The sequence below is a fragment of the Ambystoma mexicanum genome, chromosome 6q (assembly GCF_040938575.1).
Source record: "Ambystoma mexicanum isolate Mex_15411 chromosome 6q, UKY_AmexF1_1, whole genome shotgun sequence".
In the NCBI taxonomy this organism is placed as follows: Eukaryota; Metazoa; Chordata; class Amphibia; order Caudata; family Ambystomatidae; genus Ambystoma; species Ambystoma mexicanum.
In genome coordinates this window covers 731,871,725-731,887,921 of record NC_090937.1, presented here as the reverse complement: position 1 = coordinate 731,887,921, position 16,197 = coordinate 731,871,725, and the positions used below count along the sequence as shown (strand labels likewise).

General features: G+C 53.2%; 1 protein-coding gene across 2 annotated transcripts in view; it reads left to right on the top strand.

Moving 5' to 3' along the window:
* NR3C2 (nuclear receptor subfamily 3 group C member 2) overlaps positions 1–16,197 on the top strand; it is a 2,234,141-nt gene that overhangs the window by 2,115,654 nt on the left and 102,290 nt on the right. The window lies entirely within an intron of this gene.

The following is a 16,197-nucleotide window of genomic DNA, read 5'->3' as shown; positions in this document are numbered from 1 at the left end:
TATTTTTCTTAGTAATTGTTAATTCTTTGGACAGCCAATCCCTCTCAGATGGCGCAAAGGAGGGCAGTGTGTATTACTGTCTGGTGTGAAAGACGCAGTTGGTTGTGTGGTGAAAGAATGCAGAAAAGCCGAAAAGGTTATCACCACACATGGAATCCAGAATCACTTAACACTGACCTTCCACGGCAAGCATTCAGCCTTCTCCTGAATTTAGTTAAAAGTATCCAGAGGAAAAAGTTTCAGTGTGTACAGGTTACAAACTCCGTTGTCACAAAAGAGCTTTCATGAAGTATTTTGTGTATTCTTTTTTTATCCAAATTCAACTGTAGAATAGCAAAAAAAAGTGTCATCAATTGTTTTACCACTTCACCGTTCCAACACAACCTTTTCCCACGAGCATTTAATCTTATGAAATCCAGGACTTGCTTTCCAATTATTGTCATTGAGTATTAGCAAAACAGGAACGTTAAAACCTGAGACCATGCTAATCTCTATAAAATGTTTAAGAAGCCTGTTATACACGATACAAATATAGCTTTTTACAAAACATTTCGGGAGGTAGAGTGGGGGGTCCAAAGACAAGACCAGTGTCTATGTCAAACTAAGGACTTTCGTGGTAATTCATAGAATCCAGCGCAGAAGTAGCACACGCGGCTGGTGCAGAGACGGAGCGTGCGCCAGCATGCGCCAGCCGCGTGCGCTAAATCCCAGTTCCACACACCGCGTATTCATGGATTACCCAAGCCATTCATAGCCGTGGCGCAGCGAACATCCAGCAGCGCAAGTAATGCCCCCAGAATACCCCTTGCGCTAGAAAAAGCTGTAGAAAGCCCCAATACGGCACAAAGGGCCGCGCTAACCCAGGACCCGCTCACAGCCCCCCTACACCGTAATCGCGTGAAAAACTACGCGTACCCTGCTTGCGCCGACCAAATCGCGTGAAAAGCATTTTTGTGTACCACGGAATACACGTACCCTGGTCGCGCCGGTCGAATCGCATGAAAAGCGCACTCGCGTACCCCGGAATACACATACTCCGCTCACGCCAGCCAAATTGCGTGTAAAAATACCTCATGCACCCTCGGAATATGCGTATCCCGCTCGCGCTGACCAAATCGCTTGAAAGGCGCACTCGCGTACCCCAGAATAACCGTACCCTGCTCGTGCCAGCCAAATTGCTTGAAAAGTGCACTCGCATACCCCGAAATACGCGTTCCTCGCTCGCGCCGGCCAAATCGCGTGAAAAGCGCCCTCGCATACCCCGGAATACATGTACCCCATTCCCGCTGGCCAAATTGTGTGAAAAGCGCACTCGCGTACCCCGGAATACACGTACCCCATTCCCGCTGGCCAAATTGTGTGAAAAGCGCACTCGCGTACCCCGGAATACACGTACCCCACTCGCACCAGCCAAATCGCGTGTAAAAATACCTCACGCACCCTCGGAATATGCGTACCCCGCTCACGCCGACCAAATCGCTTGAAAGGCGCACTCGCGTACCCCAGAATAACCATACCCTGCTCGTGCCAGCCAAATCGCGTGAAAAGCGCACTCGCATACCCCGGAATACGCGTTCCCCGCTTGCGCCGGCCAAATCGCATGAAAAGCGCACTCGCATACCCCAGAATACACGTACCCCATTCCCGCTGGCCAAATTGTGTGAAAAGCGCACTCGCGTACCCCGGAATACACGTACCCCACTCGCACCAGCCAAATCGTGTTTAAAAATACCTTGCGCACCCCTCGGAATATGCATACCCCACTTGCGCCGGCCAAATCGCGTGAAAAGCGCACTTGCGTACCCCGGGATACACGTACCCCATTCCTGCTGGCCAAATTGTGTGAAAAGCGCACTCGCGTACCCCGGAATACACGTACCCCACTCACACCAGCCAAATCGTGTGTAAAAATACTTTGCGCACCCCTCGGAATACGCATACCCCACTCGCGCCGGCCAAATCGCGTGAAAAGCGCACTCGCGTACCCCGGAATACAGGTACCCCGCTTGCACCGGCCAAATCACGTGAAAAGTGCACTCGCGTACCCCGGATTACACATACCCCGCTAACGCCAGCCAAATCGTGTGTAAAAATACCTTGCGCACCCCTCGGAATACACATACCCCGCTTGCGCCAGGCAAATTGCGTGAAAAGCGCCCTCGCGTACCCTGGAATACACGTATCCCGCTCGCTCGCGTCAGCCAAATCACGTGAAAAGCGCACTCGCATACCCCAGAATACACGTACCCCACTCGCGCCGGCCAAATCACGTGAAAAGCGCACTTGCGTACCCCGGCATACACATTCCCCGCTCGCACCAGACAAATAGTGTGTAAAAATACCTTGCGCACGCCTCAGAATACACATACCCCCCTTGCACCAGCCAAATCGTGTGAAAAGCGCACTTGCGTACCCCGGATTACATGTACCCCGCTAACGCCAGCCAAATTGCGTGTAAAAATACCTTGCGCACCCCTCGGAATATGCATACCCCGCTCGCGCCGGCCAAATCGCGTGAAAAGCGCCCTCGCGTACCCTGTAATACACGTATCCCGCTCGCTCGCACCAGCCAAATCACGAGAAAAGCGCACTCGCATACCCCAGAATACACGTACCCCGCTCGCGCCAGTCAAATCGCGTGAAAAGCGCCCTCGCGTACCCTGGAATACACGTATCCCACTCGCGCCGGCCAAATCGCGTGAAAAGCGCCCTCGCATACCCCAGAATACACGTAACCCGCTCGCACCGGCCAAATTGCGTGAAAAGCGCACTAGCGTACCCCGGAATAAATGTACCCCGCTCGCGCTGGCCAAATCGCGTGAAAAGCGCCTTGCATACCTCGGAATACACGTAATCAACTCGCGCCAGCCAAATTGCATGTAAAAATAACTTGCGCATCCCTCGAAATACGTGTACCCCGCTCGCGCCAGCCAAATCGCATGAAAAGCGCCTTCGCGTACCCCGGAATACACGTACCCCACTCGCACCAGCCAAATCGTGTGTAAAAATACCTTGCGCACCCCTCGGAATATGCATACCCCACTTGCGCCGGCCAAATCGCGTGAAAAGCGCACTTGCGTACCCCGGGATACACGTACCCCGCTTGCGCCGGCCAAATCGCATGAAAAGCGCACTCGCATACCCCGGAATACACGTACCCCATTCCCGCTGGCCAAATTGTGTGAAAAGCGCACTCGCGTACCCCGGAATACACGTACCCCACTCACACCAGCCAAATCGTGTGTAAAAATACTTTGCGCACCCCTTGGAATACGCATACCCCACTCGCGCCGGCCAAATCGTGTGAAAAGCGCACTCGCGTACCCCGGAATACAGGTACCCCGCTTGCGCCGGCCAAATCACGTGAAAAGTGCACTTGCGTACCCCGGATTACACATACCCCGCTAACGCCAGCCAAATTGTGTGTAAAAATACCTTGCGCACCCCTCGGAATACACATACCCCGCTTGTGCCAGGCAAATTGCGTGAAAAGCGCCCTCGCGTACCCTGGAATACACGTATCCCGCTCGCTCGCGTCAGCCAAATCACGTGAAAAGCGCACTCGCATACCCCAGAATACACGTACCCCACTCGCGCCGGCCAAATCACGTGAAAAACGCACTTGCGTACCCCGGAATACACATACCCCGCTCTCGCACCAGACAAATAGTGTGTAAAAATACCTTGCGCACGCCTCAGAATACACATACCCCACTTGCACCAGCCAAATCGCGTGAAAAGCGCACTTGCGTACCCCGGGATACACGTACCCCGCTTGCGCCGGCCAAATCGCGTGAAAAGTCCACTTGCGTACCCCAGATTACACGTACCCCGCTAACGCCAGCCAAATTGCATGTAAAAATACTAGCACACCCCTCGTAATACGCATACCCCGCTCGCGCCGGCCAAATCGCGTGAAAAGCGCCCTCGCGTACCCTGTAATACACGTATCCCGCTCGCTCGCACCAGCCAAATCACGAGAAAAGCGCACTTGCATACCCCAGAATACACGTACCCCGCTCGCGCCAGCCAAATCGCGTGAAAAGCACCCTTGCGTACCCTGGAATACACGTATCCCACTTGCGCCGGCCAAATCGCGTGAAAAGCGCCCTCGCATACCCCAGAATACACGTAACCCGCTCGCGCCGGCCAAATTGCGTGAAAAGCGCACTAGCATACCCCGGAATAAATGTACCCCGCTCGCGCTGGCCAAATCGCGTGAAAAGCGCCTCACATACCTCGGAATACACGTAATCCACTCACGCCAGCCAAATTGCATGTAAAAATAACTTGCGCATCCCTCGAAATACGTGTACCCCGCTCACGCCTTCGCGTACCCCGGAATACACATAACCCGCTCGCCAAAAAGTCTGCGCGTGCTCGGTACACCCGCAAACACACCTCACAAGCAGCCCACACCACAATGGAGCCCCCCATCACCAGTGAGCATGCCATCAGGCAGCCCACACTACAACGGAGCCCCCCCATCACCAGTGAGCATGCCAGCAGGCATCCCACACCACAACGGGGCCCCCCCATCGCCAGTGAGCATGCTATCAGGCAGCCCACACCACAACAGAGCCCCCATCACCAGTGAGCATGCCAGCAGGCATCCCACACCACAACAGAGCCCCCCAATACCAGTGAACATGCCATCAGGCAGCCCACACCACAACAGAGCCCCCCAATACCAGTGAGCATGCCATCAGGCAGCCACACCACAACGGAGCCCCCCAACGACGGCAAACTGCCAGCAGGCCCCGACTCATGTCCCCCCACCAGTGATGGCAACGTGCCAGCAGGCCCCGACTCATGTCCCACCACCCCCACCAGTGACGGCAACCTGCCAGCAGGCCCCGACTCATGTCCCCCCACCAGTGACTGCAACCTGCCAGAAGGCCCCGACTCATGTCCCCCCACCAGTCATGGCAACCTGCCAACAGGCCCCAACTCATGTCCCCCCACCAGTCACGGCAACCTGCCAGCGGGCCCCGACTCATGTCCCCCCACCAGTCACGGCAACCTGCCAGCAGGCCCCGACTCATGTCCCCCCACCAGTGATGGCAACCTGCAGCAGGCCCTGACTCATGTCCCCCCACCAGTGACAGCAACCTGCCAGCAGGCCCCGACTCATGTCCCCCCACCAGTGATGGAAATCTGCCAGCAGGCCCCGACTCATGTCCCCCCACCAGTGACAGCAACCTGCCAGCAGGCCCAGACTCATGTCCCCCCACCAGTGACGGACACCTGCCAGCAGGCCCCGACTCATGTCCCCCCACCAGTGACGGACACCTGCCAGCAGGCCGTGACTCATGTCGCCCCACCAGTCATGGCAACCTGCCAGCAGGCCCCATTCATGTCACCCCACCAGTCACTGCAACCTGCCAGCAGACCCGACAGGAACATAGGCCCCTCCGCAGTGACCTGTGCTACCTCCTGCCCCTACCCCTGGACTGCACCACTTGCATCAGTGGAACCACCCCCACCAGGCCCCATGTGTGGGTCTGATGCGGCCTCCTCTTCACCCATGACCTACCTGGATGCCTACGCACCATGTTCCGCTGTGGACAGCCCCTGTGTGGGCTCACCTGCCCCTACTGCTGCCGAGGAACCCACTTCCAACCTCCGCCTCTTGGGCATCCCCTCGGCAGGCCCGGCCTTGGACGCGGCACCAGTCCCCTCGCTCCCGGAAGATGACATATCTTGGGAGGGTGACTGGGCCATGCGTCCCCGCCTGGTGAAGGCATCCCCGCTGCTCTGCTCCACAACGCCGTCTCCGCCCTCTTCCTCAGTCGCCGCTGTAGACGAGGAGAGATTGAACACAAGCATCAGGGTACTGAACAATAGTCTCCTAGACACAAAGCAATTGCACATGAGTGGCACTGTCAAACGTCACTTCCATCATCACCCTCCACAACACATGGGTCAGTGCAAGCAACACACATGCAGAAACAGGCATGGCATATGCAACAGACATTTGCATCCATGTCCAAGGCACCATTGGAACTTCCGATGTGGGGCTGAACCACACATGCATCATGGGACATGCTGATCACATACACACACACCACCGGACAGTCCTGCATCTGGCCATGTGTACCTCCCGACATAGTGGATTCATGGAGAAGTAGCCCGCATCCGTGAATTCACACATTGTAATGGACATGTGTCATGCATCCATGGCGTTTCCCAGTCACACACACACTACTCAGGCACGCACAAGTACACCATGCATGACCATGACGGTGACAGCAGCATCCACATCTCACACCCCAAACATGGCCAAGTACAGACACAGGTATGCAAACGTGTGCATTCTCACATGCTGTTGCGCATTATGCATTGCAACACATACACCATCCATGTGGAACACGCCTGGCTGGACTCACATGCAGCACCATCATGTCCCTGCACACACACATCCACATATGGCCCATGTCACACATACAGCCAATTTGCAAACTCCTCTCACACTGCAACATGCACTGTGTTGTACGAGAATGCATGGGTACTTACTGCTCAACTCCAGACGGGTCTGCATCTAGAGAACTGGTGGTGAAGCACTGGGCGAATGCGCTCCAGGACCCTCATCTGCTGGATGGTAAACTGGCCCCGGCGCCCCACTGCGTCCAAGAGGCACCGGGACTTCTTAAGGGTCCTGGACTTGTAGTCCTCCCAGCGTTTCAGGACGTGTTTCATGTCGCGGGGTGCCACCCCCTCCGCGTTGATGGCACCCACAATGTCATCCCAGATCCTCCTTCGTTGTCGGCGCGCAATGGTGTGAAGAGGGCATCATAATGCCCCAGGATCTGCTCCACCAGGATGCCAACTTCATTTGCTCTGAAGCTGGCAGCCGTCTGTCTCGCTGCCGGGGGGGTTGCCACTGGTGCCAGATGGTGTTGTCAGACATGGCAACCCCCGAGGCAGGTGTGGGTGGGCAACTGGGTCCTGGGGCTGGGCTGTGGAGCGATGGAACACAAGCCGGGAGTCTTCTGTTCCAACAGGGGTGGTCACAGCAACTGGACCCCTGGCGATGGCTGATGTGTAGGCACCAAATAGCGGGGCACGTTGGCAGCAGGCAGGCAGGCAGCAGCAGATGGCTCGTAGGAGGCTCCCCAGGGTTCTGGGGGGCAAGTTAATGGCCTTCTGGGCAGGAGCGTGGTCTTCCATGTGTTGTCGCGTGGCCAGCTTGATGCTGAGTGAATCCGCATGTACAAAACCAGCAAATGAGCATGAAATTGTGTGAAATCCGAGGAAAGGCCCTTAGCGCGTAAGCGCGTGAGTGACATTATGCGCGCGGGCGTTTCCCTCTGCACGGGTTAAAGGTGAACACGGCCAGCAGTTCACTGTGCGTGCTTTTAGTGGAGACCGACCGCGTGTGTTTCTTCTTCTTGTGGGTTCACACGCGATTACTTCACATCGCTTAAAGTTCATACGTCTTGTTTTGGCAGGCGAATTGCCTACGGAACACACGTGTGTGTTTTTCTTTTCCACGCAAGGCAGATGGTGAGTCGCACACGCTTATTTTGTCCACTGTGGTTGCCCCTGTGTGTCACGCACCCATTTTTGAGGTCAGAGTAGCCTGCGTGTTCCACGCGTACATACTTTTTGTGTCCCTTGGTGCCACAGCATACCGCTGGAGGTTTATTTCACACACGTGGGCTACCGGGGGTTGCGTGCACGTTTATTATCATTTTTTGGGGTGCCTGAGCGTTGCGTGACCCGTCTTTTATCACCAGGGGTCACAGACAGCCTTGCAGGAGCACAGAGGTGCGTCTAACATCACTTACCCTGCCCCTCCACCCCAATTGCCCAGGACAATTGTTGTGTGCACCTCCCATTGGCTACATACCATCTGTGCCATGGTTGGGAGGACACCAAAAGGGAAGGGTGGCAAAGCTGGATGACCTCCCAATGCTGGGTGTGGTGGGGCACGTGGCCAGGGAGTCCAAGGATGCCAAGGAGGACGCAGAGGGGGACGTGGCCAGGGTGTACCACCGGGGCAGGATGTCTAGCAACTTGCTGGGACAGCCATGCCACTACCCCCAGCACCTCAAGGAGACGCTGCTGCTGCAGTCATCCCCAGCGCACATCTGACCCCACAGGCAATGGCATCTGCTGGCACGGGCAACCAGGTGGTGGAAGCTGCAGCTGTGGCGACCACCACCCAGGCTCAGGGTCCGCCAGCGCAGGCTGCCTTGCCACAGGATTCCAAGGCAGATTTTCATGACAGGAAGGCCTAGCCACGTGTGTCCCAGGTAACAGTGACCAGGGCAGTTTTGACATCTGCTGCCCCAAGCAGCCAGGTGGTGGGAGCTGCATGAGCAGATGCAGCCAACACCACCCCGGCAGTGAGTCTGCCAGCCAGGACTGTGTTGGTCACAGCCCTTGGCACTGAGGCAGTTGTGCTGCTGGGTCCTGGCAACAGCACCCAGCAGCCAATCGCACTATCCAGGCCTTCCGTCCTCATGCCAATTCCTACTCCCATTGGCCAGTCCACCATCGCCACTGCCCTAACTGACCAGTGTGGCATTTGCCCCTCAGGGTCCGCACAACCGGCCAAGAGGAGGAAGTGTGCTTCTGCGCATGAGGCTGGGACCCCAGACATAGCATCAGCCTCTGGCACGGCAAGGAAGAAGTCCTTCAATAAAGAGGAGCTGGACTTCCTTGTGGGACTACGTGTCGGCACACAACCGCGATATGCTGGTGGGCGCAGGTTGCCATTCTACGCCTGCCCAGCATCAGGTCCACTGGCAGTTCATTGCAGATGGTGTGAATGCAAAGGGATATGAGAGGCGCACAGCTCAGGAATGCTACAAGTGTTGGACTGACCTCCGACGCTGTGCAAAACTAAAGTGGGCCTCTAATTACACCCTGACTCTGGCGACTGGCAGTGGGCCTCCACCAGAGGAGGATGAACTCAATGCGCACGAGGAAATCGCTGCAGAGTTCATCGATCAGGGACTTATCCAGGGAGTGGGAGAGATGCAGGATTATGATCCAACGTCCGGTGAGTCTTGATGCGTGTGTCTCCAGCCCATGTGTATTTTGCTTGTGTGATGTGTTGTGCTTGAGTGCCAGTTCAGGCTATGTATTAATGAGTGACGTGTGTGACACATGAAATGCTTTACTGATGCGTGCTTGTCATCATGCAGTCTGCATGCAGGATATGTGCTGCACACGGAGGCAGGCCTCATCACCACACATGCACCCTACTTACATGCAAGTCACTCAGCAGCCTCTCCTGTCCATGTACAGGCTCACTGACATGTTTGCATATAGCCAGTGGTGTAGTTCCACCCAACACTCAGTCTATGCCATCACATGACTGACGGCTATGTGAGGTCACCCTGAAAGCTCGTCCTCCTCACAGGCATGCATCCTTGCCTCTCCACCACCCTGTAGTTCACTGTCACCATAGTACTGGCAATTTCCGTGTTGGACTACTGCTATGGGCTGTTCCCCCCCAGTGCAACCCTGCCATACCTGTGCTGTGGGGTACATCCTTTGTCCTTGATGCAGGGTGTCTCACTTGGACCATGCAGATGACACAGGCGTGGAGTGCACACGAGTGATCATTCATGGCTCATTGCATTCCTGCAAGCCCCTATGGGTCCGTGGCAGGCTACTCATTGCACCACATCTCCAGTATTTTATCCGTCTCATGGTATTTGCTCATCCATGTCATGCTCACTCAGGGTCACTTCATCATCATGCACATGTTTATGGTGCCCTTGTCTGTGTCGGGGGGAATGGGGGTGCAATGCATCTCTACAACCCAGTGCAAACACTTTTTGCATGATGAGTGCACTTGCCCTTGCAGTGCCGTCATGTCACAAGATGTCACATGTCACAAGATTGCCATCACTACATTTTGGGTTCTGTTGATGGTTGAGGACTTACACATGTGCTGCACTGCACCCATGCACCTCTGAGCCATGTTTCACCCTTCAACATGCCTATTCACTGGTGTGTTCACATACTGCTGTGGCTATTTGGAAAGTGTGCCATGGCTATGCTACCTGCCATCTCTTAGTTCACATCCGTAAATTTTGGCAAAGATTCATGCCTGCCAGAAGGTTGTGTGTGATGCAGTTGATATGCAACATGCAGTACATGTGTGGGTTTTGCAATTGACACACATCCATGCATGCCAGAGTTTGTGTTGTGTGTGACATGGCTGCCTCATGTGGATGCCCTCAATATTCCGTTGTGTATGTGTTGTGGTATGTGCTGCTGACATGTATACTAATATCTTTACAGGTGATGATGCACCAGAAGCAGTGGAGGAGGAGATTGCAGACAGGATGGAGGGTTCAGGTCACCATCCCAGCACCAGTGGTAGTCGTGGGGTGGTAGGCCACAAACATCCCTCGGTGCTCCAGGCCATCCTGTCCAGGCCTGCCTCTGGGTATAGCTCTGAGGATCTCTCTGACTCTGATGTTGATTCGGATGCTCATGAATCCATGCCGTCGACGGTGGGTGATTCTGTTATGGATTCTGTTCTGTCCGCCACACCTGAAGTGGGGGTAGACCCCTCAAGGGGCCAGTGGTGACGGGTGCAGAGTCGCACTCCACACCAGTTGCTCCTGTTCCTGGGGCAGCAGATCGATGGAGGAATGCTGTCCTGCAGCCGCATGCTCTGCCAGCACAGCAAGGTCCATGTCTCCTTGGGCCCCGCAGGCATGGTGGCCAGCAACACAGTGGCTGTGCGCCACCGGGGAACACTTGGTGCGAGCAATCCATGTATGCCATTGCACAGCTAGAGGGGGGAGCAATTGAGGTTTTGGCTCAAGGCATGGAACATTGGCTGATTCCATTCTCCCCCCTGATAGGCAGGTGGAGCTCCAGCAGCAGGCAATGCAGTCCAAATTCCGCTCACTCAGGCTGGGCATGGTGGCATCCAACAGGGCCAGGCGGGCAGAACTGGTGGCTCTGCGCTCAGCTATTGCTGCTGAGGGACAGGCCAACAGGGAAGCCCTGAGGGAAGATTACCCCTCCCTCAGAAGTACTCTGGGAGCTCTCATCATGGCCCAGGATGAATGGGCAGACCAGAGGATTTTGCAGCTTGAACGCACACTCTCAGCTGAGCTCCGTGCAAGCCGGGAGGAAGTCCGTCTGGCAGGTGAGGCCTCCCTGGCAGAACTTGCTCACCAGGCCTGTATGCTTGCTGCCGTGGAGGGGCTTACTGGGGCTATGCGTGGTCAGGCACCTGTGCCACGCGCACCTCCTGATGTACAACCAGGGGGGTGACGACGACCTATCTCTCACTCAGGTCATGCCGTGAAGGCAATGAGCCCATGGAGGATTTTTTTTGGACACATGTGGGTGTTGAGGTGCACCCTGCACCTCCACCCTCCTGGGTGGCCCCCCACGCTTCCCGCACCCTCCCCCGGGTCCAAAATGGCCATTTTTATTTTTTGTCTATTGTGCATTTATGTTGCAGTGTGGTGCTATGTGGCATCCGATGGCACCCACTGTGTGTTCCGGCGGGGCCCATACAGGCTGGTCTTGTGTTTGTGGCTTGGGGTCTGGACACATTTGCCACTCCTGCTTCCCCTTTCCATGGGCTCACAAAGATGGCACTGTGTGACAGTAACTTGCACAGAGGCATTGGACTTCCATCATATCTGTGGCCAGTCTGAAGTCCAACCTGTGTATACACCCCTAGTGGGGATTCATGATGGTTTCTCCAGTGCATGGTTGGACTGCATTTTGGTGAGTATATTGTTGACTGTGCATGATTTAATTCTGCTAATTCATGTATTGCCTTGTATGTATACATTGTTGATGCACTTCATGCTGTATGCGGTCCCATGCCCACTTTAGCTGCCAAGGCCACTCTCATGATGGTAGGGGGACGTGTGGTGGCAATGTCACATTGAGGGACTTGTGCTATGGTGTTTACTCACTGTCTGACATAGTGACTGTTGGGTCCTGTGTTCATGATGTGTTATGCTGGTAAATTGATAGTCCTGTGTTGCCTTTGCTTATGATGTGTCACAGGATCAGCAATATGTTTCTGTTGCAGATGTGTCCGCAACAGAGTGGTTAACATGGAAAATGTATGCTACGCTGTGTGTTCATGCATTTCCCATGCTAACATGCATTCAATCACCCTGCAAACACCCCCCACAACACACACTACACATCCCCACCCCAACATCCACCCACCAACTCACTACTTGCCTTCTGAGACATGCTGTGTCCCTGCTGCACATGTTCACATTGACTTTCGTGGACTGGCGCCGCTGGCTCATTTGTTTCCTTAGTTTGTTTATGCAGCTGCAGGGGTTTCCAGGCCACTGACACCACTCACTGTACTGTGTGGTGTAGTGAGGGGGTGTTGCGGGGGGACAACCCCACAGCACCCGTATTTTCTTTTATTCTTTGGGATTCCCTGAAATGCATGCCACTAAAGGCTCGAGGTTTTGGTGTTCAGGCCTTTGGTGGCATGCATTTACGTACTTTTAGTATAGGTTGGATGTTTTTGCTCACTCTTTTCTTCAGAGTCCGTGTCTGAGGGGATTGTCTGTGCCCGGTTTCCGTTTGGAACAGTGCGCTTTGTGACAGCTGTGTCATGTGTGTTGATATTTTTATTGAGGTTTTCACATTGCATACCATGCCATGGTGTGTGGGGTGGGTGACCTGGGGTTGAGGGAGGTTTAGGTGACATACCAGCATTTGGATGTGCTATTTTGCATGGGGGGGTTTCAATCTGTGGCTTGCATGTGTGCCTTTTGGTCACACGGGATTGTGTTTAAGTGGCTAGGGATGCACACAATTCTGCAATTCCAATGACACATTCTCAGGTTTTTAGGTTGTGACAGTTGACTGTCCCTTTGTCATCATCGATTGTCACCTGGAATGTGCCAGGCCTATGTGCACTCCACAGGAGGTGGAGTTTAGGTGAAAAATGTAGCCACAAGCTGGGTACAGGCTGCCTCGCCACATGCCCTTTACTCTCCCTTGCGCAGTGACCATGCGTGTGGTTGGGGATGTGGGGGCACCACCATGTCCACCGGTACGCCCCGCCGGGTTGCAACGTTGTGCAGGACACATGCTGCCACAATGATCCTGCACACTACTGGGGGTGCATATAGTAGCTGCCCACCAGAACGGTCAAGGGAGCAGAAACGTGACTTGAGCACTCCGAATGTGCGCTCCACTATGCCACGGGTTGCAATATGGGCTGCGTTGTATCTTACCTGAGGTGGCGTGGAGGGGTTCCGTATTAGCGTCATCATGTGGGTGCTCAGAGGCTAGGCACTGTCCCTTGGGGAGATAATGGTTGTCATTAGTTGGGTTTGTTTATTTGTATGTGTGTGACATGCATGCATGTGCACAGGCATTTGTACTCACCAATGAGCCATGTGTTGCCATGCCTTCCAGCTTCCAGGTCCTGGTGTAGGGCTGACATTCTGTATATGAAACTGTCATGGGTGGACCCGGGATTGTTTGCATAGACATAGGTGATGATTCCCTTGGGGCATTGCATACAGCAAGCACGTTGATGGAATGCAAGTGCTTGCGGTTGCGATAGATGTGCTCAGTGGCCCTAGGTGGACGTAGGGCCACATGGGTGCAATCAATGGCACTGAGCACTCTGGGGAAGTGTGCCACCCCGTAAAAGTCCTGAACCACGGCCTGCCTTTCTGCGGGTGTTCTGGGCATGTATATGTGCCTATTTATATGTGCCTGCGGACTGAGGGACGTGTAGTCATGATTACCAACACCTGGTGTAGGAAGCGTGACAACTTGGGCTGTGAGACACCCCCGACTATGGCAATTGTCCCCTGAAATGACTCAGTGGCCAAAAAATGAAGGACATTGAGCACCTTTTCCAAGGGGCTCAGTGCTTGGGAGCACAAGATGGGCGATGTGAGGTCATCCTCCCACTCAGTGACCAGGTCTAGGATGATATGAGGTGGAAACCTATACCTGCCATAGACCTGGTCATCAGGCATCCCAAAAGGGGTGGTCCTGGGCAAAAGATGCAGGGCCTGGCTATTCTCCTCCTCCTGCGATGTCCCACGATCATTGCTGCGAGAAATGGGACATTCATCGTAGATGTATATGCTTGTTTGTTGTTTGCGTGCACTTTTATACTGCGGAGGGCCGCTTCCGTCTGCTTTCGTGTGGCGGACGTATTTATGCGTGTCTTTTGGCGTGCACGTTTTCCCTATTAGATTCCATGAATACGTGTTGTTCATGAGCGTGTGGGCGTTGCATGTATTTCCCAGCGGCACTTCCCTCGTTACGCCCACATTTTCACACGTTGTTCCCCATTCCGCGTGTTCCGCCCCCTTTTTAGATGTGTGCACTAGAAGTTGTGTGCTTTCGCTGTGCGTGTCGTGCACAGCGTTTGGCAAGTCGCAGTGACTTGTAAGGTAAGCACGGATTTGGCGCAACTCCTGGAAAAGCCACGCGCAGGGCCTTCCATGAATCGCTTGCGTGCAAATTGAACGCGTGCGCTGGCTTTTTCACGCTTGCGCCACACATTTCGGTGCACACACATTCCATGAATTACCCCGTTTGTTTTACAGGGATTAAGGTAATTCTGGCAAGTGTAGGGGAAACCAGAAAAAGAGAGAGTGTCAAATAAAGAAGCTAGAAATCAGCTTGCTTTAGCAGGAAGCCCTTTCCAAGTCTTCTTGGGTATTCAGAACTCGTACTTGATTATAGACATCCTCGGTTTGAGGAAAGGTGGGAGAAAGCTTCAATGGGGGTATATAGAAAAGTACATTTATAATCTTGCTTCTCCAATTGCAATCTCTCAGTGGACGTCAAAACAAATACATGATCTTACAAAGTTGCAGGGGCCTGAAGAACTCTTACCTGAGATTTAGGGGGTGGCTGTACCTCTTTGGCTTTGGTTCAGTTTCTCTGGGTCGAAGGACCCAAAAAATGATCCATCTGCTGACCGCCTTTCTGTCTGGCTCCCAGGGCACCTCGTTTCTGACTAGTAAACTTCCAGGCCGAATACCTATCAACCTTTTGGATTGTCAAGGTGGGTGAAAACAAAGGATTTTGTTTTTGCTTGTGAGAGCTTCATAGATGCTATGTATGGGGAAGGGGAGTGGCAGGTGGGTGAACCGACTCTATGGTGGGTGCCACATGCCAGAAAAGGGTGAGTTGAACAGTATGTGACACCCCAGTGGTGAGATGGCTCCATCTCATACTCCTTCCAACAGCTCTAGATTCTGCCCAGAACCGACCTGGCCTGCCGGAAACCTCCATGATCATTCTTTTTTTAATGTTTTATTAAAATGATATAGTTTATTTCTAAACTTTTCATTTATGTATATCGGAATACGAATAAAACTGAATTCATTCAATTTTTAATAGTTCACTTATGATCAGACAGCCTCCATTATTATCTTTTTCATGTATTTTTGTAGTTGTTCATCATCATGATATTGTTCCAAAATTGAATGATCGTAAACACAAGTTTGTTATTTCCCAGCAAGATCTGGGCCCATCTTTCTACTGGTTCCATCTGTGTGTTAGGTATCGTAAACGCCTCTCTAAAAAGATTTTGCTTTTCTGTCAATGCCGGACATTCCATTATAATGTGGTGAATTGATTCCAAATGTTCCTTTTGTTGGCAAAAGCGACAAGATCGTAGCGTTCTCAGTATTTGCTTTGTCTTTTTCAAAACCTCTCGTGTTGGAAGCAAATTAATCCAAAGTCTCAAAAATGTGTCTCAGGTTTGTTGGTCCAGAAAGATCATGAGGTATCTTTGGAGTTGGTTGATTGCTCTTATCTCACGTTCGCAGGTTAGGTCCAATTGATATTGTGCTTTGCTATGTATCGTCATAATCCAGTTGTTTTGCAGGACAGGATTTTTTGCATTTTGAGGCCGTTGTATTAGAATTTCAATCGATATGGCTGCGTCCTGTAGTTTTTTTCTGCATCTCTTTTCCATGCCTTTAGTGCCGTGTCATTAATGGATTTAAGTTTATCTCGCAATATTTCAATTGCTGGTATACATGCATCGCTCATCACTTTCCTATACAGGTCAAGATGTTTCCAAATTCCAATTGACTCTACGGATTTGGTGGCAATTTCACAGCGGATACGCGTCATAGGGTATAACTGAGGTAATGTCAGAACTTTACTCCAGACAGGGGTCTGCAACCTTTGGCTCCCAGATGTGTTTGGACTACCATTCCCATCCGGCCTGTACAGCATAGT